This window comes from Bombina bombina, chromosome 3 (assembly GCF_027579735.1).
Source record: "Bombina bombina isolate aBomBom1 chromosome 3, aBomBom1.pri, whole genome shotgun sequence".
NCBI classification, from domain to species: Eukaryota; Metazoa; Chordata; class Amphibia; order Anura; family Bombinatoridae; genus Bombina; species Bombina bombina.
In genome coordinates, this window is record NC_069501.1 from 1,176,779,241 (window position 1) to 1,176,787,082 (window position 7,842).

Genomic DNA, 7,842 nt, shown 5'->3' on the forward strand with positions numbered 1-7,842 from the left:
CATGGGAGTTTGCCATGGATCCCCCTCCGGCATACCACAGTCCAGGTGTTAGTCCCCTTGAAACAACTTTTCCATCACTTTTGTGGCCAGAAAGAGTCCCTGTGGGTTTTAAAATTCACCTGCCTATTGAAGTCTATGGCGGTTCGCCCGGTTCGCCAGTTCGCAAACGCAAAATTTTAGGTTTGCGACATCACTACCCCTAGCCTAAACTACCAATAGCCCTTAAAAGGGCCTTTTGCAGGGCATTGCCCCAAAGTAATCAGCTCTTTTACCTGTAAAAAAAAATACACACAACCCCCCCAACAGTAAAACCCACCACCCATACAAACAACCCCCCAAATAAAATACTATCTAAAAAAACATAAGCTCCTCATTGCCCTAAACAGGGCATTTGCATGGGCATTGCCCTTAAAAGGGCAGTTAGCTCTTTTACAGGCCCAAACCCTAACCTAAAATTAAAACCCACCCAATACACCCTTAAAAAAACCTAACATTAACCCCTTGAAGATCGACTTACAGTTCTGAAGACCGGACATCCATCCTCAAGGAAACGGCAGACGTCTTCATCCAACCAGGCCGAAGTCCTCAACGAAGTCTGGAGAAGTCTTCATCCAAGCCGGGCGAAGTGGTCCTCCAGACGGGCAGAAGTCTTCATCCAGACGGCATCTTCTATCTTCATCCATCCGACGCGGAGCGGGTCCATCTTCAAGACATCCGACGCGGAGCATCCTCTTCATCCGATGAATGAAGGTTCCTTTAAGTGACGTCATCCAAGATGGTGTCCCTTAGATTCCGATTGGCTGATAGAATTCTATCAGCCAATCGGAATTAAGGTAGAAATAGTCCTATTGGCTGATGCAATCAGCCAATAGGATTGAAGTTCAATCCTATTGGCTGATCCAATCAGCCAATAGGACTGAGCTTGCATTCTATTGGCTGATTAGAACGGCTTGGATGAAGACTTCTCCCGGCTTCGTTGAGGACTTCGGCCTGGCTTGGATGAAGACTTCTCCCGGTAAGTCGATCTTCAGGGGGTTAGTGTTAGTTTTTTTTAACCCCTTAATGACCGGACCATTTTTCAATTTTCTTACCCTTAATGACAATGGCTATTTTTACATTTCTGCTGTGTTTGTGTTTAGCTGTAATTTTCCTCTTACTCGTTTACTGTACCCACACATATTATATACCGTTTTTCTCGTCATTAAATGGACTTTCTAAAGATACCATTATTTTCATCATATCTTATAATTTACTAAAAAAAAATTATAAAATATGAGGAAAAAATGGAAAAAAACACATTTTTTCTAACTTTGACCCCCAAAATCTGTTACACATCTACAATCACAAAAAACATGCTAAATAGCTTATAAATTTTGTCCTGAGTTTAGAAATACCCAATGTTTACATGTTCTTTGCTTTTTTTGCAATTTATGGGGCAATAAATACAAGTAGCAGTTTGCTATTACCAAACCACTTTTTTTCAAAATTAGCGCTAGTTACTTTGGAACCCTGATATCTGTCAGGAATACCTGAATATCCCTTGACATGTATATATTTTGTTTTAGAAGACATCCCAAAGTATTGATCTAGGCCCATTTTGGTATATTTCATGCCACCATTTCACCGCCAAATGCGATAAAAAAAAAAAAAAGTTCACTTTTTCACAAATTTTGTCACAAACTTTAGGTTTCCCACTGAAATTATTTACAAACAGCTTCTGCAATTATGGCACAAATGGTTGTAAATGCTTCTCTGGGATCCCCTTTTTCAGAAATAACAGACTTATATGGCTTTGTGGTTGCTTTTTGGTAATTAGAAGGCCGCTAAATGCCGCTGCGCACCACACGTGTATTATGTCCAGGAGTGAAGGGGTTAATTAGGGAGCTTGTAGGGAGCTTGTAGGGTTAATTTTAGCTTTAGTGTAGTGTAGTAGACAACCCCAAGTATTGATCTAGGCCCATTTTGGTATATTTTATGCCACCATTTCACCGCCAAATGCGAGCAAATAAAAAAAAAACCTTTACATTTTTCACAATTTTAGGTTTCTCACTGAAATTATTTACAAACAGCTTGTGCTATTATGGCAGAAATTGTTGTAAAAGCTTCTCTGGGATCCCCTTTGTTCAGAAATAGCAGATTTATATGGCTTTGGCGTTGCTTTTTGGTAATTAGAAGGCCGCTAAATGCTGCTGCGCACCACATGTGAATTATGCCCAGCAGTGAAGGGGTTAAATTAGGTAGCTTGTAGGGAGCTTGCAGGGTTAATTTTAGAGATGAGCCTCCCACCTGACACATCCCACCCCCTGATCCCTCCCAAACAGCTCTCTTCCCTCCCCCACCCCACAATTGTTACCGCCATCTTAAGTACTGGCAGAAAGTCTGCCAGTACTAAATAAAAGAGTTTTTTTTTTTTTTTTTTAAATAAAAATTATAAAATATTTTAGTTGTGATGGACCCCTGCCTTAGCACCAACCTCCCTGATCCCCCCCTCCAGCTCTCTAACCCTCTCCCCTACCTAATTACCGCCATCTTGGGTACTGGCAGCTGTCTGCCAGTACCCAGTTTGGCCCCACAAACCAAACTATTTTAATGTTTTTATAACTTTTATTTGTATGCCTAATTATTTCTGTAGTGTAGCAGCCCCTCCACAATACCCCCACCCCCTCCCAGATCCTTTTAAATGTAAAAAAAAAAACAAAACTTTTTTTCCCCTTCCTTTTTCATTGGTGTCAGTGTGGCTAATGTGCGCATGTGCACGTGCACGTGCACGCACGCCCACGTGCACACGCACACCCACGCACGTACACGCGCGCATCGTTCATGCGCGCACACACGCTCCCTCCTCCCACCAGACAAAGGCACCATCGGCACCATCACTACCGGTGCAGAGAGGGCCACAGAGTGGCTCTCTCTGCATCGGAGTCTTGTAAAGGGGTATTGCAGGATGCCTCCATATCGAGGCATCACTGCAATACCCTCAGAGCTGCTGGAAGTGATTGTGATCACTTCCAGCACTCTGTTAGACAACTGACGTACCAGGTACGTCCATTGTCATTAACTGCTTGTTAATGCATGACGTACCTGGTACGTCAGTTGTCATTAAGGGGTTAAGGGGGTATTGGTGGGTTTTATTTTTAATTCTGATTGGCTGATAGAAATCTTGGATGACGTCACTTAAAGGTACCTTCATTCAGCTAGTCGTCGGATGAAGAGGATGCTCCGCTTCGGATGTCTTGACGATGGACCTGCACCACGCCGGATGGATGAAGATAGAAGATGCCGTCTGGATGAAGACTTCTGCCCGTCTGGAGGACGACTTCGCCTGGCTTGGATGAAGACTTCTCCCAGTAAGTCGATCTTCAGGGGGTTAGTGTTAGGATTTTTTAAGGGTGTATTGGGTGGGTTTTATTTTTAGGTTAGGGACTTTGGGCTGCAATAGAGCTAACTGCCCTTTTAAGGGCAATGCCCATCCAAATGCCCTTTTCAGGGAGCTTAGGTTTTTTTAGATAGTATTTTATTTGGGGGGTTGGTTGTGTGGGTGGTGGGTTTTACTGTTGGGAGGTTTGTTTGTATTTCTTTTTACAGGTAAAAGAGCTGATTACTTTGGGGCAATGCCCAGCAAAATGCCCTTTTAAGGGCTATTGGTAGTTCAGTTTAGGCTAGGGATTTTTTTTATTTTGGGGGGCTTTTTTTTAATAGGGCTATTAGATTAGGTGTAATTAGTTTAAATATCTGTAATTTGTTTATTATTTTTTGTAATTTAGTGTTTTTTTTGTACTTTAGTTAATTTAATTTAATTTAGGTAATTGTATTTAATTTAGTTAATTTATTTAATTATAGTGTAGTGTTAGGTGTTATTGTAACTTAGGTTAGGTTTTATTTTACAGGTACTTTTGTATTTATTTTAGCTAGGTTAGTTATTAAATAGTTAATAATTATTTAATAACTATTGTACCTAGTTAAAATAAATACAAACTTGCCTGTAAAATAAAAATAAACCCTAAGATAGCTACAATGTAACTATTAGTTATATTGTAGCTATCTTAGGGTTTATTTTACAGGTAAGTATTTAGTTTTAAATAGGAATAATGTAGTTAAGATAGTAATTTTTATTTAGATTTAATGTAATTATATTTAAGTTAGGGGGTGTTAGGGTTAGGGTTAGACTTAGGTTTAGGGGTTAATAAATTTAATATAGTGGCGGCGACGTTGGGGCGGCAGATCAGGGGTTAATAAATGATTATGGGGAAATCGTGCACGAGCAAGTACGACCAGCTCACCGCTGACTTAAGCAGCGCTGGTATTGGAGTGCGGTAATGTGCAAAATTTTGCTCAACGCTCACTTCTTGTCTTCTAACAACGAGTTTCTGAAAACTCGTAATACCAGCGTTGCAAGTAAGTGAGCGGTGAGGGAAAACTGCTCGTTAGCACCATACAGCCTCTAACACAAAACTCGTAATCTAGGCCATAGTGTTTGCAAAAGAAGGAGCTGTGTCTTCATGATTCTTATAAATATTTGGGATGTATATATATATATATATATATATATATATATATATATATATATATATATATATATATATGAAAAATAGCCCTTTGCATTCAAATACATGGCCAATTATATCATATACCTTTAAACCCTTATAAATATAGATAGTGTTTAAATGAGTATAACTATTAATGTTAATGTATTTATGTTGTGTTTGTTGCAAGTTTTTTTTTAGCCCTAAATCTTTATACAAGGTTTTCAGTCGCGCTAAACCGACAGGTTACATTTTATTGCACTTGAGCGAACGTATTTACTTTCAGTTTGTGAATATCGCTTGCACTTGCTTTTTCTTAGTATTTAAATGCATAGAAAAAGCATACTTGGATAAATCATAAATAACCTTTTTCTTTTATGATTTAGATAGAGTATACATTTTTAAACAGCTTTCTAATATACTTCTATTATCAATTTTGCTTCTTTTTCTTGGTATCCTTTATTGAATGAGAATTAATGCACTGCTGGGAGCTAGCTGAACACATTGGCAAGAGGCATACCTAGGTATGCTTTTCAGCAAAAGGACACAAAAAGAACAAACGGCTAGATTACAAGTTTTGCCTTATGGCTTATAACGCTGCTTTTTCACTACCGCTGCTATTACGAGTCTTGCAGGTATAGCTGTACCGCACACTTTTTTGGCCGTAACGCAACGTAACTACCGCACCTTTCAAAAAGTCCTTTTTCAATGGGACTTCCATAGCGCCAGTATTACGAGTTTTGCCTGGGATGCCAAAAAGTGAGCGGTACAGCCTATACTGACAAAATTCGTACCGCCACCTAAAGTCAGTAGTTATGGGTTGTGCTCTACAAAGCTGTAGCATAAAACTCATAACTAAAGTGTTACAAAGTACACTAACACCCATAAACTACCTATTAACCCCTAAACCGAGGCCATCCCGCATCAACGCCACTATAATAAAAATATTAACCCCTAATCTGCCGCTCCGGACATCGCCGCCACTATAATAAACATATTAACCCCTATACCGCCGCATTCCCGCATCGCAAACACTATTTAATATTATTAACCCCTAATCTGCCGCCCCCAACATCACCGCCGCCACTATACTAAAGTTATTAACCCCTAAACCTTACCCTAAGTCTAACCCTAACACCCCTAACTTTAATATAATTAAAATAAATTAAATAAAAATTACTTTAATTAACTAAATAATTCCTATTTAAAATTAAATACTTACCTATAAAATAAACCCTAAGCTAGCTACAATATAACTAATATTTACATTGTAGCTATCTTAGGTTTTATATTTATTTCACAGCTAAGTTTGTATTTATTTTAATTAGGTAGACTAGTTAGTAAATAGTTATTAACTATTTACTAACTATCTAGTTAAAATAAATACAAATTTACCTGTAAAATAAAACCTAACCTGCCTCACACTAACACCTAACATTACACTAAAATTAAATAAATTACATTAATTAAATACAATTAACTAAATTACAAAAAAAAATAAACACTAAATTATACAAAATAAAAAAGAAATGATCAAATATTTAAACTAATTACACCTAATCTAATAGCCCAATCAAAATAAAAAGCCCCCCCAAAATTTAAAAACCCTAGGCTACACTAAACTGAAAATGGCACTTAAAAGGGCCTTTTGCGGGGCATTGCCCTAAAGAAATCAGCTCTTTTACCTGTAAAAAAAAAATACAAACAACCCTCAACAGTAAAACCCACCACCCACACAACCAACCCTCCCCAAAAAAACTACCTAAAAAACCTAAGCTCCCCATTGCCCTGAAAAGGGCATTTGGATGGGCATTGCCCTTAAAAAGGCATTTAGCTCTTTTTCTATGCCCAAAGTCCCTAATCTAAAAATAAAACACACCCAATAAACTCTTAAAAAAACTTAACACTAACCCCCGAAGATCCACTTACAGTTTTTGAAGACCGGACATCCATCCTCATCCAGCCGGGAGAAGTCTTCATCCAAGCGGCAAGAAGTCGTCCTCAAGGCGGGCAGAAGTCTTCATCCAGACGGCATCTTCTATCTTCATCCTTCCCGACACGGTGCGGCTCCATCTTCAAGACATCCGGCGCGGAGCATCCTCTTCTTTCACTGGCTAGTCAAGAATGAAGTTTCCTTTAAATGACATCATCCAAGATGGCGTCCCTTGAATTCCGATTGGCTGATCAGCCAATCCGAATTAACGGGTAAAAAATCCTATTGGTTGATGCAATCAGCTAATAGTATTGAGCTTGCATTCTATTGGCTGTTCCAATCAGCCAATAGAATGCAAGCTCAATTCTATTGGCTGATTGGTTCAGCCAACAGGATTGAAGCTCAATCCTATTGGCTGATTGCATCAGCCAATAGGAATTTTTACCCTTTAATTCTGATTGGCTGATAGAATTCTGCCCGCCTTGAGGATGACTTCTTGCCACTTGGATGAAGACTTCTCCCGGCTTCATTGAGGACTTCTGCCCGCATGGATGAAGACTTCTCCCGGCTGGATGAGGATGGATGTCCGGTCTTCAAAAACTGTAAGTGGATCTTTGGGGGTTAGTGTTAGGTTTTTTAAGGTTTTATTGGGTGGGTTTTATTTTTAGATTAGGGACTTTGGGCACAGAAAAAGAGCTAAATGCCGTTTTGAGGGCATGGTCCATCCAAATGACCTATTAAGGGCAATGGGGAGCTTAGGTTTTTTTAGGTAGGTTTTTTTGGGGGGGGTTGGTTGTGTGGGTGGTGGGTTTTACTGTTGGGGGTTGTTTGTATTTTTGTTTTACAGGTAAAAGAGCTGATTTCTTTGGGGAAATGCCCCGCAAAAGGCCCTTTTAAGGGCCATTGGCAGTTTAGTGTAGGCTAGGGTTTTTTTTATTTTGGGGGGACTTTTTTATTTTGATAGGGCTATTAGATTAGGTGTAATTAGTTTAAATATTTGATAATTTCTTTTTATTTCATTTTAGTGTAATGTTAGGTATTAGTGTAACTTAGGTTAGGTTTTATTTTACAGCCCTAAATCCTGACGAAGTCACGTAGCCGTGACGAAACGCGTAGGAGGGAGGGGCTTAGGGTTAGAGTATGTGCCAGCATATCGGCACTTTGAGCTTGTTGTGGGTAGCTTTAAAAACTTTATTAAAAATTCTAAACATTATTTAAATTGATGTTGGTAATAGCGGTTTACTTTAAACCTATGTAACTCTCTAAGGCTCGCAATCTGCGGTATCTTTACCCTAAATAATCAGATATTCTATATCGTTACCATCTAGATTTATCTGTAACCACCTAGTAAATATTTGAAGCTAATAGCAACTGCAGAACAATTAT